The 21,403-nt window shown below is 44.1% G+C and overlaps 1 protein-coding gene across 1 annotated transcript in view; it reads left to right on the plus strand.

Annotated features, from left to right (window-relative positions):
• The window catches only part of LOC124788626 (vicilin-like seed storage protein At2g18540), a 61,997-nt gene that overhangs the window by 17,546 nt on the left and 23,048 nt on the right, over positions 1 to 21,403 (plus strand). The window lies entirely within an intron of this gene.

A 21,403-nucleotide genomic window follows, 5' to 3' on the forward strand; every position in this document is an offset into this window, starting at 1 on the left:
GATATTAACTTCCTTACACGTACTTTAATCAAGTCCTTGAAGTGCTGCAGACATCACACACATTCTGAGATATAGCAGCTATTGACATGTGAAGCAATCACTAGCTAAATGTCTGCAGTTGTTAATAACTGCCAGCCGCCGTGGCCGAGCGTTTCTAGGTGCTTCAGTCCGGAACCGCGCTGCTGCTACGGTCACAGGTTCGGATCCTGCCTCGGGCATGGATGTGTGTGATGTCCTTAGGTTAGTTAGGTTTAAGTAATTCTAAGTCTAGGGGACTGATGACATCAGATGTTAAGTCCCATAGTGCTCAGAGTCATTTGAACCATTTTTGCTAATAACTAGCGTGTAAATGCCACCCTTTCTCCCGCTTATGTTGGTCGTCGGGAATTAGTGTCATGCATTTAAATTTCCTGCTCAGTTCTGCTGAGAACCATCACTTGCGTGTAGGCAGAATTTGCTCTCATTATTGAAGACCTCGGCGCGCCATTCCAGCTTCGAAGAGTGACCCTCCGATGGCACCAATCCAGCCGTGCACGTCGATGCTGTGGCATGAATGGAAGACGGGCTAGAGGCGTGTGCGCCCGTTGTCCCACTGCTAATTACCGGTTCGAACAGTTCGTGTTGTCACGACTGGATTCACAAGCCCTCTTATCTGTGCTGTGATAGCTGTACGATCTGCCACTGCTGTCCTTACAATATGGCGATCCTGACGGGCGTCTGTGCTGTGTGGACGTCCAGAACCTCGTCTACGGGTATGGGAACGTTCACATCACGACTGGTGCCAGCATCGTTGCACAAGTGACGCAGCACGTCCAACTTGTGTGGCATTTCCACGTCCAGAACCTCGTCTACGGGTATGGGAACGTTCACATCACGACTGGTGCCAGCATCATTGCACAAGTGACGCAGCATGTCCAACTTGTGTGGCATTTCCACGTCCAGAACCTCGTCTACGGGTATGGGAACGTTCACATCACGACTGGTACCAGCATCGTTGCACAAGTGACGCAGCACGTCCAACTTGTGTGGCATTTCCACGTCCAGAACCTCGTCTACGGGTATGGGAACGTTCACATCACGACTGGTGCCAGCATCGTTGCACAAGTGACGCAGCACGTCCAACTTGTGTGGCATTTCCACGTCCAGAACCTCGTCTACGGGTATGGGAACGTTCACATCACGACTGGTGCCAGCATCGTTGCACAAGTGACGCAGCACGTCCAGCTTGTGTGGCATTACTCCGAAAGGACTATTCCGCCACTCGGAAGGCCACAATTTGACCCCTTTCAAACGCGCTCATTTGGCTGTAGTAAGCACAAGTGCGTTTCTGTGGCACAGTTGTCTGCTTGCCTCACACGTTTGCACCACAGTGAGACTTTTGGTTGTGAGCGTTCCCTATTAAAGGGTAGACACAGACGGCGCTCTGGTAGCTATGCCGCTACATCTGTTGGCGGACAAGCCGGCCGTTGTGAGCGAGCGGTCCTAGGCGCTTCAGTTCGGAACCGCGCTGCTGCTACGGTGGCAGGTTCGAATCCTGCCTCGGGCACGTATGTGTGTGATGTCCTTAGGTTTAGGTTTAAGTAGTTCTAAGTCTAGGGGACTGATGACCTCAGATGTTAAGTTCCATAGTGCTTAGAGCCATTTGTTGCGGACGACGCTGAAACCATTAACAGTACCTGTACTATCCCGCAGGCGGCATATGCCGTCATCGGATCAAAATCGACGTCCTCTTTCCAATAGTGCTAATTTTCATTCCGGCAGCGTAACTTCGTTATCTCATGTTGTCTCCCGTTCCCTCTAGTGTGAATGCTTGTCCACAGATACAGGTGAACTGTAATGATATTATATTAGGAAGAACTCCACTTACAGCTGGCAAAATTGTTGTTTTTTAAATCAGACCGGTAACGCGGCTTAAAAACGCATCATCAGATGAACCTACACCGTAAAAAGCAATGTAGAGTGTCACAACATTTCGTTGATATTAAAATTAATAAAGGAATATCTAAACTATACTTACAGCGTTAAAAAATTATAGGCATACCCATCGTTCCTAGTCAGAAATTACTATTCAGAGAATATTTTTAAAAAACTTTAGCGTCCGCTCAGTATAATTCTTTTTTCTTTTATCAAATTTTAAAGAATGGAGCACGTCTTTTTACCTTTCGCTCACCATAGTATTGACGATATTCTCTGAATAGTAAATTTTGACTGGGAGCTATGGATATGCCTATGATCTTTCAACGTTGTGAGCATAGTTTAGATGTTCCATTATTAATTGTAATATGCACAAAATCCGGTCACACTGTACTTTTGTTTTTACCGCGTAGATTCACCTGAGGATGAAGCTGCGAAACCGGACGTGTTTTAATAAACAACGATTTTAGCAACTGTAAGCGGAGTTCTTCCTGACGTCATGCCTTTCAACAGCTGCGGTTGCCCGCAATATAAAATACTTTGTGAACTGTAATGAACACTGGCGAATTATCTCCGAATTTTGGTTCAGTGTTCTTATTTCTATTCGTTCCAGTGTACACCAGGTTTTAGGAACAGCTTACAGCACCAGTAACTCATATCTCTGTAGTAAGCACCTGATCATCGCTTACAATATGAAAAGTATACCATCGCCTTGGCCTCTTCTACGGAATCGTGGAACTTCCTTCGTCAACTGCTCCTCGATTTGACTGCAGTAGCTTTTGGGTTAAATGTTTTACTCCAGCCTGGAGTTAGTCGTCATCGGAAATCATCGAAGCCCTATGTATTGACGTATTCGAGACAGCTTACTTGCGGACGTGGGTAGGCCAACAATGCTAACGTACGAAACATGTCGTTGCCCAGCAATTACACATCTGGAGCTGGGCTGGACAGTGTGATATCACCATTCACGCACGTTTCGCTTTATCGTCCGTGAGTATACTTTGCCTTATCACGCAACTGTCACAGTATTATACATGTGCTATGTTAAATGCGCTGCAGATTAGGTTAAGAGTACTGTTTCAGTATTTTTGCTAGTCAGCGTAAGATATGCAGTTTGGGGACGATAGTCACTATGCATGGACGTTTCGCTTTATCAGAGCACAGTTAACAGCAGTTATAAAAATAATTGTTATGTGGCACAATTTAATTACAGAATTTGGACAAATGTATAAACACCGGAGATGCTACCCAAGCCTCAAGGTTGTGCTTGTTGCATTTGACCACGAACGGCACCTGTTCAGTTCCTCAATACATCGGAAGTGTCAGTCGTGGTTCTCTGTAGTTGTGAGTGAATTATGTCGGAGCTAAGTGAATTTGAACGTGGGCGAATTGTTGGTGCTCGTAAGGTGCGTGCTTCCGTAGCGAAGGTAGCTGAAGTGTTGGTTTTTCAAGAAGCACCGAATCGAAGATTTATACCGGATACAGGGAAAGCGGAGAAACATCATCCACTTAGTCACAACGCGGACGAAATTTTGTGTTGAGTCGTTGTGACGGACGGTCGATGAAGAGGACTGAGACGAAAATTAAGAGGACAACAGCTGCAAAAGTCATTGCAGATGTCGCACTCCCGGGTCCTGTCAGCCCAGAAACAACACGAGGGGAACTCCTAAGCTGCGAATCGCAGGGCGAGCTGGAACTTCAAAACAACTCATCAGTGACGTAAATGCCGGTAATTTCCAAGAATGATTGCCTATCGAAGCCGCGGGGTACAAACGATACATATCGAACGAGCGATCGTATATCGATCTTGTGTCTCTGGTGGCGGGCATTATGAGTATGTTTACAGTGGTCACTACAGCAACGACAAAGTAAGAGCGTAACAAAAATACTTGTAATTACAAAGGCGACGACTTACCTTACTCGTCGTCGATTTTGTCGTCACGTGAACGTCCATTACGCTGGTCTGGATGGATAATTTGGAAGAGTCGAACCATGTATTCTTCCTTACACTCGTTCGTTTTCCGCACTGCCGCAATGAAATTTAACGGTATTTCAGCATCGAAACTGTTCTTAGGAAGTTTTACACACCTCGCACCATCACAGTCTACACAGTCCCTCCTTTCGTCGTCCGGTAGTACTTCAAATGTGCGACAAAGAGTTGAACAATTTTCTATGGGGGATAAACATACAGTTAGTTGATTTTTCCATGCGAGAGAATCCGCCGCAGAAACGTCAAGAACACCAGATATCCCACTCATTACCGACATGTCTAGGTTTCACGAGCAACTCAAAATAATTCACAGAGGTATTTAATTTAGAGCAACTAAGGGAACGACGGAAAACAGATAAAAATGACGATCACAAATAATTGATCATAACGCCTGCCACCAGAGTCGCATGATCGATTTACGATCGCACGTTCGATATGTATAGTTTGTACCCCGCGGCTTCGGTAGGCAATCATTCTTGGAAATTACCCAAATGCCCAGAACGGAAATGTCGTGCCGAAGCCACAAAATCTGGTCTATGGAGCAATGGAAGAATGTCACTTAGTCAGATGAGTCTTGTTTCAAACTGTTCCCAGTTTGTGGCGGAGTTTACGTCCGAAGAGGAAAAAGAAACACGGCGGCAGCTTCGTGATGATTTGGATAGCCATATGGTGCTATTCCATGGGCGCCATGGTTTCTTTGCAAGTTCGCATTACTGCTAAGGGCTATAGGAGCATTTTGGCTGACAAGGCCCATCACACGGCACAATGTTTGCTCGCCAATGGCCAATGGTGATGCTGTGTTCCAAGAAGACAGGACTCCTGTGCACACACTCGCATCATCCAGGACTGGGTAATTTCCAAGAATGGTTGCCTATCGAAGTCGCGGGGTCCAAACGGTACATATCGAACGCGCAATTGTAAATCGATTATGCAACTCTCGTTGCGAGCGTTATGAGTATGTTTACGGTGGTCACTATAGCAACGACAAAAAAGGAGCTTAAAAAAAACTTGTAATGAAAAAGGAGGCGACTTACCTTACTCGTCGTCGGTGTTGTCGTCGTGTGAAAGTCCATGTGATGTGTACGCTACAGGGACAATTCTCATTTTGCCATAGCCTGGGTAAACTCTGCCAATATCACGCAAGAATTTCGGCAGAGTGTCACATGCGTTAACTTTTCCCTGCAAACGCAAGTTGTGGAAATAGAGATACTGAAACAAGTCCAGTTCGTCTCTTTGTCCTGGACGCCCTTCTCTTTTAATGGAAGACTTCACAAATTTCCATAGCCGCTCGATATTCTGCGTGTTCACGCTAGCGTCATCCAAAGACACCATCTCTATAAGGTGGTTCACGAGCTCGTGTTCAAATCCTTCAGCTTTCAGAGTCTTGTAGGACTGAAACCCGTCTTTAATGGCTGTAGAACCAGGCAGCATGAAGTGCTTTATAAGACCCACTAACGTTGCCTTGTCTCGGGACAATGCTCTCACAATGAAACACGTCTGGGACTCTCGTTCTATTCCACCAAAGACCCAAATGTGATCGATTTTACTCTTTGAAGATCGTCCTCCCTGGTTCTTCCTCCTAGCTATACGAGATTCGCCCACTTCCACAACTTTACTCGCTCCACCAATTGGTACACTGTCGTTTGTCACTACCACGTAACAGACTTCTCTGCAAAAGCTGAAATAGTCACACAGGGTATTAGCAAATAACTCAGTTTCCGATGCTGTTGCTTGCAATGTTCAAATGGTTCTGAGCACTATGGGACTTAACAGCTATGGTCATCAGTCCCCTAGAACTTAGAACTACCTAAACCTAACTAACCTAAGGACATCACACAGCACCCAGTCATCACGAGGCAGAGAAAATCCCTGACCCCGCCGGGAATCGAACCCGGGAACCCGGGCGCGGGAAGCGAGAACGCTACCGCGCGACCACGAGCTGCTGACTGTTTGCAATGTGTAGTGTCGAATCCAGCAAGATAGAAGAATTACGCTGGTCTGGTTGGATAATTTAGAAGAGGCGAACCACGTATTCTTCCTGAAGCTCATTCGTTTTCCGCACTGTCCTCAGTGAAATTGAAACGGCCTTTCAGCATCGAAACTCCTCTTACGAAGCTTTACACACTTCGCACCACCACAGTCGATACAGTCCTCCTTTTGTCGTCCGGCAGTACTCCATATTTGCGACAAAATGTTAATCAATTTTCTACGATGGATAAGCATGGAATTAGATTTTTCCATGTCAGAGAACCCACCGAAGAAACGTCAGGAACACCAGACATCAAACTCACTATCGACAGAAATTGTCTGGGTTTCCCAAGCAACTCACAAATAATTCGCGGAGCAACTAAAGGAACGACGGAAAACAGATAAAAATGACGATCACAAATAATTGATCATAACGCCTGCCACCAGAGTCGCATGATCGATTTACGATCGCACGTTCGATATGTATAGTTTGTACCCCGCGGCTTCGGTAGGCAATCATTCTTGGAAATTACCCAAGACTGGTTTTGTCAGCACTAGTACGAAGTGCCATATCTCCTCTTGCCATCATAGTCACCAGATGTTAACATTATGCAGACTTTGGAGAGAATGGTGCGTGATCACTATACATCACAATCATTGTTACCACTATTCGTCAGGACGAATATTATTAGATTCCCTTGAAAAAGGTACAGGATCTGTGTTTATCCATTCGGGGACTACTGGAAGCTGTTGCGAATGCCAACCGTTTTTCTACACAATATTAGCCACGGCGATGTGTTGCGTTTATTTATTTTCGTCCACATCTGTATATCGTAAATGCAATTACTTTTGATTCTTGTTGTCACGTACATCTCAGTTCTCACACCACACTCTCATTCACCTGTACAATAACCGCTATTCCCTTTTGTTATAAGGCTTTACTGCCGGTACTAAAAATGTCAACGTTAAGGTAAAGATTGCCATACTATGTGTTTTGATTGAGCGATGACGTAATGAACAAGACGTTTGACTATTTAGCATGATAACAAAATGTCACATCTCTGGGCATGTTCTGAATAATATGGAGATGACGTTGTGTTGAAAGCAGCCATCTGCTAAAGTCACATGGCTCTGAGCGCTATGGGACTTAACTTCTGAGGTCATCAGTCCCCTAGAACTTAGAACTACTTAAACCTAACTAACCTAAGGATATCACACACATCCATGCCCGAAGCAGGATTCGAACCTGCGACCGTAGCGGTGGCGCGGTTCCAGACTGAAGCGCCTAGAACCCGGCCACTCCGGCCGACTGCTTAAGTCACAAGACGTGGCAGTATGCCGTCTTAGTGCGTTTGAATCTTTCTTTGTTCACTGTGAAACCTATTATCTTATCCAGAATTCATATAATTGACAGTTATCTCTTTGTATGTACACTGCTCAAAAGAATTGACTTTGGACATCTGCCATATTCCACTGAGCAATAATTGAGAACTCGGTACGTTACCAAATTTATACTCACCACTGTACGCAACAGAATCTGTTCGATGTACTGCCTGGCAGTAAGGCGACCATAGTCAACACAAGATTCGTATAGCTGTCAACACTGACGTCTCCCCACAACATCAAAGAGCTTGGAAATCTGTCTGTTTCCTGGACAACATTTGGCAGGTACCACTCACCACGGGTCTCCGCACACGAGCAAGGCCACCACCTTGCGTCAGAGGATATCTGGACTCGTCTGCGACTAACACGTTTCGCCAGTGACGAAGTTGCCAGTTGACATGTGACTTGCAGAACTGAAGGCGAGCTGTAACATTATGTAGCGTCAAGCGGGGTAATCGAACTGGACGTCTGGGTCGTCATATCCTTTACCGTCACCTCTTCATTACAGTCTGATCGGACACAGCGGTTCCAGTGGCCTTTCTCAGATCGTCTTGCAGTGCTCTGATGGTATCAGTACTGCGCCACAACAGAGAGATGGCCAGATATCGGTCTTCAGGTGGTGTTGTAATGCGTCCGCGACCTTGTCCAACTCGCCTTGTATAGTGACCTGTCTCCTTGTAGGGTTTTCACAATCTATAGATGACACATGGAGAGACATTGGCATCTGCAGCAACACGACCATCTATTCTGCATCAAACAGATCGCCCTTGCAACTATCATTACATTGAGATGTCACATTACGTGTGCTCTGTTGAACACAGCGCCCACAAACTCGCCCACAAGTGACAACTGCCCAACTGCCATCTGTGCACCTCATTAGAAAACACCGGGAACACTGGTACTCTCTTCCTTCTGAGGGCAACCTGACAGTTTAATACATAACACAGCCAATAGACAGCAAATTATTTTCATTGTTACCTATGAGGGTAATCCCAACAGTAAGGTCTCCTATTTTTTTATAAGTACACAGACCTGTTTATTTCTACAATGGTTTACATCAGTTTACAGCTTGAACATTTAGCTATTTTTCGACATAATCATAATTTCTGTCGATGCATTTTTGTAGACGCTGTAGCAGTTTCTGTATGCCCATGTCATACCAGCTCACCGCCATGCTGTACAGAAAGTATGAACCTCTTCTTTCAACTCGTCGTCGGAGCTGAATCGCTTTCCGGCCAAATGTTCTTTTAACTTAGGTAACAGGTGATAGTCACTGGGCGCCAAGTCAGGACTATAGGGTTGGTGGGTGATTATGTTCCACTGAAACTGTTGCAGGAGAGCAACGGTTTGCCGAGCGATATGTGGGCGAGCGTTGCCGTGGAGAATGTGTACCCCCTTGCTCAACATTCCTCTTCTCCGGTTCTGAGTTGCCCGTTTGAGTTTTTTGAGTTTCACAGTACCTGTCAGCGTTAATTGTGTTCCCAGTGGGCATAAAGTCGGCCAACAATGCCCCTTTCCGATCCCAAAAAACGGTTGTCATGACTTTACCAGCAGACTGTGTTTGTTTGAATTTTCGCGGCTTTGGCGAAGAATACAATATTTAAGAAGTTCCATGGTTGTAAAGAGATATTTTATACATAACTATTTTTATGTTATTATAATACTTTGTTTTCTTTTTACGTTTCACGATTATGTGAACCCGTTTTTCACTGATTGGTTGATGTGAAGTAGAGGGAGAAGAGGTAGGCGGAGCATCTTCGTATTTAAGCGTATGCCCGTCACTTGCTGACACTAGTTGACATCACAGCAGCTGGCGTGATTGTTGCTTGGTCTCAGGTGTAAAGTGGTATGCCCAGGTTTCGTCACCCGTGACAATTGAGTCCAGAAAGTTGTCCTGTTCGGCTGCAAGGCGGTGAAGAAATGCGCGGGAAGCATCATCTCGTTGCCGCATGTGGTCCTCAGTCAGCATGCGTGGCACTCACCTTACGCACACCTTTCGGTAGTTCAATGTTTCCTTTAAAATTCTGTGAGCGGTACTTCGGGAAACCTCAGGAACCAACGTGCAGAGATCATTCATGGTGATCCGTCGATCTTCACGCTTGCTTTGCTCAACCTTCAACACTGTCTCCACAGAAATTGACGGTCTCCTGCTCCTTTGTTCGTCGTGAATTTCGGTCCGACCAGCTGCAAACTCTCTACACCACTTACGAACATTTTTGACATCCATGCACGACTCACCACACACTTCCGTCAATTGGCGATGGATTTCAATCGGCGCAGTGCCCCTTGCCTTCAAAAACCGAATAACTGCGCGCAACTCGCACTTGGCGATAACATGCAACGGGAGGTCTGTTCTCAACGGCTGCCAAGCCAAGACTGAGCGCCTCAGTGCGGCATGCGCATGTTTACACACAGTGCGTGAAGCACTCTTCATAACAGTGTGACCAACTGCCATACAAACAGACTTCTGAACTTATAAAAAAATAGCAGACCTTACTTTTGGGATTACCCTCGTAAAATGACAGCGATGATCTGGAGCCATGCAATAAGACCACAGGTAGCGCCTGTATCAAAATAGATTTAAAACACCGGACGTTGAAACGCATGTTTCACTAATTCTTTTAAACAGCGTATTTTCGTATGACGTACGTTTTTGGAGGAATGTTTTAAGTGAACTCGAACTATCAGCTGTATTAGTACGCAGGACAAACAGGACAGGACCTTTCAGATGAAATCACGAACGACGTACGATTTGCTGAATGCTAGCTCAGAAATGGGGGAATTCACGGCAGTGTTGTATGAAACTCATTAGTTCTGTTTTCATGCCATTGAGCATTCCTACTAAAATTAATTTTACGATTGACTTTAATATCACGTGAAACTTTCCATTTCTCTTCTTTTTTTCCCCATTATTTTTTCGAAGGACGTTTAGGCCTCTGTGTACGCTATCGAACAATGTACTCGAAAATCATCTGAAAACATCTTACATTGCTGTGTCATTGGTTTCTAATCTTTTTGTTGTAATACCTTGACCTATTGCGCTTTCTATCGGGTATCTATATACTGAAAACATAAAAATTTTATTGAGTGGGAACATCAATAGAAACAGATGTCTCAGTTAAAGCATTTACGTGCACAAAATAGCACTTGATTTTCCAGTTCTCTTCGTGCGCCGGCAGGAAACGCAAGTAACCATCCCTGCCAAAATTTACGGTGTTATTGCGATGAGTAACACTGCAACATGTATACACCAGCTCTAATATTTTAGGCTCACCAACATGGCAGGCTGCAAACGACGCCGGCTTCACGGCTTCTATGAGTACTAGGATCTTAACCCTTTTGTTTTGCACCATAAACGAAACAGACAGTTCTGCTTACTGGAATGTTATGCTTATAGGAAATACTCGAGTTAAAACTGTAGCAGATTGTAACAGCTAGCAGTCTAGTGGTTAGAACAGCTGTCTCTTGATCGTGGTGTCCTTGGTTCGATTCCCGGTTGGGTCGGACATTTCCTTCGCTCGGAAACTGGATGTTTGTGTTGTCATAATCATTTCTTTTCGTCTTCTTCACAAAGACGCGCAAGCCGCCGAAGTGGCGGCAACTAGAAAGACTTGCACTAGACGGCTGAAAAACACCATCCAATAGTGTCATACGATCGTTACGTTTCATGGAAATATTTATAGGAAAGAAAACTAAGCGAGTATCGTAAAAAATCTCTGCACCTGGAGTGGAGTCAATGATACACAGTACCAGCCAACAAAAAAATTGTCGTAATAAAATCGAATCTAGGCTGTACGCTCAGGTGTAGTCTGCGGTACATAGTTAAGAATATAGCTACAAATCATGAGGAAGTAATAGAAATCGCTTTAACCATTTATCGGAAAGATAAGGAATTGAGTACCGTAAAAAGCTCTACAAGTGAAGTGGAGACAACGATACAACAAGATATATCACGTAAGAACTTTCTATTTTGAGTCATGTCTTCTGACTGGTTCTATGCCACCTGCCACCAGTTCCCCTCCCGCGCCAATATTTTCATCTCAGAACAGCACTTGAAATCTATTGCTGGATGCGTTCCAATTTATGTCTTCCTCTACAATTTTTATCCTCTACAACTCCCTCTTGTATCATGCAAGTCATCCTCTGATGATTTAACAGATGTCCTACCTTCATGTCCCTTCTTCTTTACAATGTTTTCCACATATTCCTTTCCTCGAAGATTCTCCGAAGAAACTCCTCATTCTTTACCGTATCATTTCACCTATTTTTCAACATTCTTCTGTAACATTGCATCTCAGATGCTTCGATTCTCTTCTGCTCTGGTTTATCACAGTCCATATTCCATTACCATACAATGCTGTGCTGTGTTCTGTTTATTATTCTTGCCAGCAACTTTGATGGTGTTAAGCTAATTGTCGGATAATTCTCGCACTTGTCAGCTCTTGCAGTCCTCGGAATTTTGTGGACGATATTTTTACAAAATTCACCTGGCATATCGCCAGACTCATACATTCTACACACCAACGTGAACAGTCCTTATGTTACCACTTCCCTCAATAATTTTAGAAATTCTGATGAAATGTTATCTATCCTTTCTGCCTATTCGATCTTAAGTCTTCCAAAGCTATTTTAAATTCTGATTCTAATATTGGATCTCCTCTGTATTTAACAGTGGAATTTCCATTCCACTCTTAATGTTACCACTCATGCTTTTAATTTCACCGAAGGCTAGTTTGACTTTTTTATATATTGAGTCACTCCTTCCTACAATCATTCCTTTTTCAATTTCTTCACATTTTTGATGCAGCCATTTCGTCTTAGTTTCCCTGCACTTCATATTTATTTCATTCCTCAGTGACTCTTATTTCTGTAGTCTTGAATTTCCTTGAACATTTTTATACTTCCTTCTTTCATCGATCAACTGCATTTCTTCTTCTGTTATGCATTGTTTCCCCGTGGTTACCTTCTTTGTAACTACGTTTTTCTTTACAACTTCTGTGACTGCTCTTTTCAGAGACGTAAGAAATTATAACGCTCTAGAAATTCAAATCCAAATGTAGCAAACATTACCATTACGTCACTGACCAAAGCGGACAGCCAATATAGCAGTCACCCCTGAACCTATCAGGAGTATATTACTGTAAGCGCATGAAATCGAATCGAGGACACTTATGCTATCTACTTTGTTTACTGTATTACCTGTACATGTCCTAAGGAAATGGTTATCTTTAAACTGCTATTATTCGAGTTGTGCAAACTACATTGAACAGCCAAAGAAACTGGTACACCTGTCTAATATCGTGTAGGACTCCGCGAGTACGCAGGCGTGCCGCCACACGACGTGGCATGGACTCGACTAATGTCTGAAGTAGTACTGGAGGGAACTGACACCAGGAATCCTGCAGGGCTGTCCATAAATCCGTAAGAGTACGAGTGCTGGAGATCTCTTCTGAACAGGACGTTGCAAAGGCATCACAGGTATGCTCAATAATGTTCATGTCTGGGGAATTTTGGTGGCCAGCGGGAGTGTTTAAACTTAGAAGAGTGTTCCTTGAGCCACGCTGTACCAATTCCGGACGTGTGGGGTGTCGCATTGTCGTGCTGGAACTGGCCAAGTCCGTCGGAATGCAAAATGGACATGAATGGATGCAGGTGATCAGACGGGATGTTTATGTACGTGTCAGCTTTCAGAGTCGTTTCTAAAAGTATCAGGGGTCCCATATCACTCCAACTGCACACGTCCCACACCATTAGAGAGCCTCCACCAGCTTGAACAGTCCCATGCTGACATGCAGGGTCCATGGATTCATGAGGTTGACTCCATACCCGCACACGTCCATCCGCTCGACACAATTTGAAACGAGACTCGTCAGACCAGGCAACATGTTTCCAGTCATCAACAGACCAATGTCGGTGCTGACGGGCCCAGGCGAGGCGTAAAGCTTTGTGTCGTGCAGTCATAAAGGGTACAGTGGTGGGCTTTCGGCTCCGAAAGCCCATATCGATGATGTTTCGTTGAACGATTCGCACGCTGACACTTGTTGATGGCTCAGCATTGAAATCTGCAGCAGAATCTGGGATGCCTTGCAACGTGCTGTTCAGAAGAGATCTCCACCCCCTTGTACTCTTACCGATTTATGGACTGCCCTGCGGGATTCGTGGTGTCAATTCCCCCCCCCCCCCCCCCCCCAACACGACTTCAGACATTAGTCGAGTCCATGACGCGTCATGTTACGGCATTTCTGCTCCCCTACACTTCATTGGGCATGTGTACCAGTTTCTTTGGCTCTTCACTGTGTAATGAAGTGGAGACAGGCGCGAGCCATCTTCCCTATGCCGGCAATGCAAATTTCCAAGGTATTTAGGGACCGTTTCTGAACAAACTATTAAACATAGAACTTTGAAACTTGGTATGCATATTTTCAGTAATAATTAATTTAATCTAATGCAAATTCAGGCACATCGAATTTTTAGAGACGGTTTGACATTTTTTCAAACATTTGGTTTCGTTTTTTTTTTAATTTATAATTGTTTTTGGCCTACCTCAAAAGAAATACAAGCACAATGCCAAATGTGTATGTGATTGTTCATTTGTTGTCTTGGAACAACTGCACAGAATTTCAACGTTCCGTGACAAACCATTCAGGAAATAATGGTACCTACAGAATAAAAAATGTAGTTTTGACAAAACTTGGTTTAAAGTTTTATTTTAATATTATTTACAAATTTTTGTTACAGTGCATTCAATTAATATTTTCCTGCACCATATTCAGCTTCACCTGAATTGTAGGCATCCTCCCTTCTTTTACTTTGGCTCTTCTTCTTAACAGCGTCTAATACCCCAAATTGTAAAGTTTCATAGTGTACAAAAACCGTTTTCGGTAGGCGATTCCAAATTACAGAGTTCAAACTTTCATTCAAATTTAGAGTTTTTCCATATAAGCACTTCTTGAGTAGATCAGTACTAGCCAAGTCCCTAAATATAGGTTTTATTGCACTCATGGCTGCTAGAGGGAAAGAGTTTTGGTGTTTACAATTTTCAAAAAAATGGTTCACGTGGCTCTGAGAACTATGGGACTTAACATCTGTGGTCATCAGTCCCCTAGAACTTAGAACTACTTAAACCTAACTAACCTAAGGACATCACATACATCCATGCCCGAGGCAGGATTCGAACCTGCGACCGTAGCGGTCACGCGGTTCCAGACTGAAGCGCCTAGAACCGCACGGCCACAGCGGCCGGCTACAATTTTCACCAGAACATAATTCCCGATTATATTTGCACTAAGTTTCAGGGCCGTTTGGGCAAAGGCTGTATTGTGGGTCTTCACCACTTGATACTTTATGGAAAAATATTGCCCACACAGCTCTTCTCATATTTTCCAAATTATTACAGTTCCTTCTTATGGCTAACTGATAGTAAACTTGCAGCTTGTCTATTTCACAGTTTGTAAGGCGTCCTTTCCCTCCAAGATTTTTTTACCATCTTCTAATTTATTTCCTGCCTTTTCCTTTTGAAGCTTTCTCAGCCTTGAGCTAAGTCTTTTCTGAACATGTCCTATGCATTCTAGTTTTGTAATCTGAATGTCAGGGCAATATGGCTTCTCTTCACAGATTTTTGAGAGGGCTTTACTGTCGCCATCACCAGATATTTCGTGTACATGACACCTCTTGCACTGACAGAGCGCTGAAATATTTTTCGTACTTCAGCCACCTTCATACCCCCCACTTGGTCCACTATAATTTTTTTTCACAGATGTATTTTGATCCTTTGTCATTTTGACAAACAAAGCACAATTTACTCATCACTTCTACATCTAAAATTTTTCCAGCGTCGAAAGATGTGACAGAAACGATGCCATTGAGAGACGTGTGCCCTTGTTTCTGCCATGAACCATCAAAACAAGCTCCGATGTGTGTGGAATGGTTGGTTCAAATGGCTCTGAGCACTATGGGACTCAACTGCTGTGGTCATCAGTCCCCTAGAACGTAGAACTACTTAAACCTAACTAACCTAAGGACATCACACACACCCACGCCCGAGGCAGGATTCGAACCTGCGACCGTAGCAGCAGCGCGGCTCCGGACTGGAGTGCCTAGAACCGCACGGCCACCGCGGCCGGCTTGTGTGTGGAATGATCTTCGGTGTTTTCGTTTATCGCTTGCTTAGATGCTTCTTTCATTGACAAGTTACACACCTCACTGACAGCTGAACCAATGACTTTATTATAAACTGAAAATCTTGCGTGGGAGGCTGAGGAACATCTAAAAGTGCAGAGAAAATCTTTCGTGCCTGCATACCTTTACCTATTGATCTGAGTCCATGAACAAGGCGTATATTATTGTCATATAACTTCGTTGGACCTAAGCTAGACGTCATTGTAGCCGTAGTTCAAAATGGTTCAAAAGGCTCTGATCACTATGGGACTTAACATCTGTGGTCATTAGTCCCCTAGAACTTAGAACTACTTAAACCTAACTAACCTAAGGACATCACACACATCCACGCCCGAGACAGGATTCGAACCTGCGCCGTAGCGGTCTTGCGGTTCCAGGCTGCAGCGCCTTTAAGCGCACGGCCACTTCGGCCGACCATAGCCGTAGTATATTTGCACTTAGCACATTCTAAAACTAGCTGACTCACAATACCCTTACGAATATTTCTGTTCTCACCCAAAGATATGCCACCACACTCCTTACATCGTGTATGTGAACTGATAAATTCACTCAGTATCTTCAAGTCAGTTATGGTATTTCCTCAGTTTTCTCTGTTTGAAGGTGTATCTGTTAGTCAAACACAGAATCAAGTTTTACTTTCAACTCATTCTTGATGCACTTGCGGGTTGCTTGACTGAAGTACGTGAAGGCAGACATTCTCCTTGTTTGCTGCTTTTATTACTTGTGTATTGATTTCCTCTGAATCTTGTCTTTGGTGAAAACTTCTTTATTCTCGGCATTTCCTTCGCAGAAATGAATCACAACAGCAATTCACGTGTGTAAATAAACAAAACAAAGTGATCACCGTCTGTTGTCAAATGACGTTCAGTTGTCACCCTGATTACAGTCTTGAAAACCATTGAAATGTAAATCAAAGATACCAACATCACAAGGACATACCACGAGGTCACATGCACGAAATATTACAGTAACACGAAAATGGGTGTGGCACTTGACGGACAACGTATTGTAAAATTGACGGTACCTCGGAAAATTATCGTCAGATTTGCATGAAACAAAGCTCATTTTACAAAGAAAACTACAAAGCAATTGAAATGACCATAAAAGAAATTTCGATTTTTTGAGCCGATTTCGCGCAAGTCTCCCCTTACTAATTTACAGGGCCAATAAAATAAATTTTCATAGGCACTTTGCATGATATTTCACACAGCGGAAATGCTATTTCTCACATTGACAAGAGTTACGAAGCTCTTCAAGAGTTCATGATATATGGCGAGAATGGTGTCCCAGTCACTTTTAATGGGAATTCGATTCTTTGAAGAACTGCGCATGGGTGGTTTACTGGTGCGTTTCTGAACTGCCTGAAGCACAGACAATGGTGGCGCTACCTTAAAAGGAAATACAGTAACTATTCACGATGGAGTTTACGATCCATACTTGATTGATAAAGATGAAGCATTACTCATTACAGGCGCTTGCAGATATCCATTTATGTATGTTTTTCAGAAGTACGTAGTGCCGGAAATGCGAGCTAAGATACAGTGTACAGAATGTTTCGCAACAGGCATCACTGGAAACAATTTAATGTCGAGTACAGAAAGTTACAAGTTGTTAGGCAACAGGGAGCCGGTCATGGTTCTCGATAGAGAACTATAGGAACTAGTGGTGGATGATATGGGAGATGATAAATAACAATCTGTGAAGTTGTTCGCGAAATGTACACTTGAACGAATACAGCTTGGACAATACTGATGGAGCACCATTTCCACAACTGTGGTAAACAACAGGTGCAAGAAATTGGGCCAAACGGTTTTGATTCCAGAGCTCAGTTCTGTCAACGGATTAAGTCGTAATGGGTGCATTAAATCTGTCTGTCACTTTAGACAGCTGCTGAGAGCTTAAGTTATTGCAGTAAGGTGTATGTTGGTTATGTCAAAAATAACTAAATACACATTTCCATCTATTAGCTCCTCGACTCGAAGTATCACTTTAGTATTCCCTGGCAAATCTATACACACTCTAAGACAAACAATGACACACCAAGAAGGAATAATCCGAATGGGACGGAAACGGGTCGATGCGATCTACGTGTATAGACAAGCAAATGATCGCAATTTCAGAAAAACTGGATGATTTATTCAAGAGAAAGGGCTTCACAAATCGAGCAAGTCAATAATGCGTTGGTCCACCTCTGGCTCTTATGTAAGCAGTCACTCGACTTGACACTGATTGCTAGAGTTGTTGGATGTCGTCCTGGGGGATAAGGTGCTAAATTCTGTCAAAATGAAGACAAGCAATGGAGACTCTCGTCACGCGCGGACGGGCATTAATTTGCTGAAATGTAAGCCCAAGATGTCTTGCAACAAGTGATAGGCAACAAAACGGTGCGTAGAATGTCGTCAACGTACCGCTGTGTTGAAAAAATGCTGCTGATGACAACCAAAGGCATCATGCTATAAAATGTAATGGCACCCTAGACAACATTCCCGGTTGTTGGGTGGTATGACGAGCAACAGTGAAGGTGATATCCAATAGCTGACTGAGGCGTGTCCAGACACATCTGTGGCCTGGAATCTCATTGACTGGAGTAGAATTGCTTTCAGTTATGAGTTACGCTTCGAATTAAGCTCCGACGGCCAGCGGAGACATTTCTGGAGACGCCTTGGACACCGATGGGACACCAACCTCGCCATAGGGCCTGACAACCAGGAGTGATGCTTGTCTCTGTGCCTGCCAAATCCTACCTTGGCCCACAAGGTCGCTGGATCCATCCCTAACTGAGAACGTTTGGTGCATTATGGGAAGGCCCTCCAACCAGCTCGAGATTTTGACGATCTTAACTCTCCAAACGGACAGAATTTGGCACGATGTCCCTCAGGAGAACATCTAACAACCCTGTCGATCAGCATCAATTCGAGTAACTGCTTGCGTAAGAGACAGAGGTGCACCATCGCGTCACTGACTTGCTCAATTTCTGAAGCTCTTTCTCTTGAATGAATCATCAAATTTTTCTGAAATTGTAATCGTTTGTTTGTCTGTACATTTACATCACATATACCGAGTTCCGTCCCTTTGGGATAATTCCTTCGTGGTCCGTCGTAAGAGTCTATTTCGCTCTACAGTTATGCACACAGGACAGAGTCCCTTCAGAGGAGCCCGTGGTCGCTTTGGAGCGCTGCAGATGGCGCATAACAAGAACAAGTTTGTCATATGACCCTCCACCACTGACGTAATTCGAGGCTGTGTCACGCCTTGTCAGTAATACCCAACAGGTGCTGTCAGGTGCTGTCAGCGGAAATCCATCTGAACCAGATTCTGGACAAACACTCCAAAGCAAACTGCAAAAAGTGGGCATTTGGTGTCGGGTAACTCGCATAAGGCCGTTGGCCATAGTGCCACGTAAAGCTGGACCTCTTCAAAGGGCCAAGCAGCACAAAAACTGAAAGCGGCTGACTTGAGGCTTGTAGTATGGTGGTGGTGGTAAGTTCCGACGAGACCAAACTATGAGGTCATCGGTCCATAAGCTTACACACTACTTAATCTAACTTAAACTAACTTACGTGTTGTCCACACGCACACCCATTCCCGAGGGGGACTCGAACCCCCGACAGGAGGTCCTGCCCGAACCCTGGCAAGGCGCATAGACCTCACGGCTACCCTGCACAACTTGTAGTATGGTCCGAACAGCCGCGATTTTGCCTCTTTTCATATGACGCAAGTCGTCAAGGTCACTGATATCGCTATGAGAGTTGTAACATGCAGTGTGTGGAGGGTGCAGTTCGGATCAGAGGTTGTTTTGTGATGATTTGGATGTGGATGTGTTTTTCATGGCACGACTTGGGTCCACTCATTCAGGTTACTGTGAACATGAACCAGGATGTTTATTTCAGTATTTATGCTGGTCTAGTGGCTAGCGTTGCTATCTCTGGATCACGGGGACCTGGGTTCGACTCCCGACCGTGTTGGGTATTTTCTCTGCCCGGGGATTGGGTGTTTGTGTTGTCGTCATCATTCCATCATCATTCGTGATAGTGGCTAGACTGGACTGTGTACAGATTGGGAATTTGTACGGGCCCTGATGACCACGCAGTTGAGCGCCCCACAGACCAAACATTATAACTTCGGCAAAGAAGAAATATAAATTTCATCAAATATATTCTAATTAATACATATCTGTAATTTTCAAGAAAGATTCTTATTTCTGATTACTTATTGCCAACAAAATCTATGTAAGTTAGTAATTACTGATATTTTATGAAGGTTTGTTAATAAAGATTGTTTGGATTTTAAAAACTACAAACTATTCTTTTCTATTTAGTGTATTCGCAGTTGCGAATATGGATAACCATCAACTGTATAATGGAATGACAACCTTGAGTTTCTGTGCCAGACCGGGACTCGAACCCGGATTTCGGACTTATCGCGAGCGGTCGCCTTACCATTACGTTATTTGAACACGCATTATGGCCAGATCCAAATTTCCATACGCGCCAACCATGTGTCTACATTCTTATTATAAATCCATCCTGGATTTTCCATGTTTGATGTGTCTACATCCATTACGTATATTCCTGTAGAGGGGAAACATTTTAACTGAAAGTCGCTTGTGTCGGCGGATAAACACGATACTGCAGTGCCTGGGTTGTTGAGGAGTGTGATACAATGTTGGAACAGGTTCAAATGGCTCTAAGCACTATGGGACTTAACATCTGAGGTTATCAGTACCCTAGACTTAGCACTACTTAAACCTACCTAACCTAAGGACATCACACACATCCATGCCCGAGGCAGGATTCGAACCTGTGACTGTAGCAGCAGCGCGGTTCCAGACTGAAGCGCCTAGAACCGCTCTGCCACAGTGGCCGGCGTACTAGGTATGGTGTGGATCCTCTTATAGCACAGATCGCTAGACGATGGCATGAACAATTCCAAGAAACAGACTGATTGCATGAAGACAAATCTCCAGGCCACTCCCAACTGTATGAGACAGGCGTTGAACACTGCTACAGACAGCACAAATCTCGATATGCTCGAGAACTTTCTTTTCCCACAGTTGGAAACTGATCCGAAAGACTTCATTTACCAACATGATGGGACACAGCCAAACTGGCATCTGGAAGTGAGGGTATTTTTGAATCAAAGGATTGCTGAACGATGGATCAGTCGCACTGGAGCAAATGATTCAGTCTTACATTGCTGGCCTCCAAAGTCACCAGACCTCATTGTATGTGATTATTTCAAGTGGGGGATTATAAAAGACGCTGTTTATGTGCCTCCATTACCAGCAACAATGAATGAACTGAGGCATCACATAACAGCAGCAGTAAGTCAAGACATGCTCGCTGCAGTGTGGGAACAATTTGAATACTGCACTGACATATGCCGTGCATCTCAAGGAGGGCTTATTGAACACCTATGAAAAGGCGTGGAAAAATCTATTTGGGTTTCTCATTCATCAAAAACCAAAATTCATTGGATATGTTTATTAGCTTCAGAAATGTAGACGTGCCACGTTGGATGATTGTTTTTGATACACCCTGAATATGGAAAGATTGTATATATTTCCAGAATGAGATTTTCACTCTGCAGCGGAGTGTGCACTGATATGAAACTTCCTGGCAGATTAAAACTGTGAGCCGGACCGAGACTCGAACTCGGGACCTTTGCCTTTTGTGGGCAAGTGCTCTACCAGCTCAGCTACCCAAGCACAACTCACACCCCCTCCTCTAGTTCTGCAAGTTTCGCAGGAGAGCTTCTGTAAAGTTTGGAAGGTAGGAGATGAGGTACTGGCAGAAGTACAGCTGTGAGGACGGGGCGTGAGTCGTGCTTGGGTAGCTCAGTTGGTAGAGCACTTGCCTGTGAAAGGCAAAGGTCCCGAGTTCGAGTCTCGGTCCAGCACACAGTTTTAACCTGCCACGAAGTTTCATTGTACTGAGTGATCAAAAAGTCAATATAAATTTGAAAACTGAA

The sequence above is a fragment of the Schistocerca piceifrons genome, chromosome 3, assembly GCF_021461385.2.
Source record: "Schistocerca piceifrons isolate TAMUIC-IGC-003096 chromosome 3, iqSchPice1.1, whole genome shotgun sequence".
In the NCBI taxonomy this organism is placed as follows: domain Eukaryota; kingdom Metazoa; phylum Arthropoda; class Insecta; order Orthoptera; family Acrididae; genus Schistocerca; species Schistocerca piceifrons.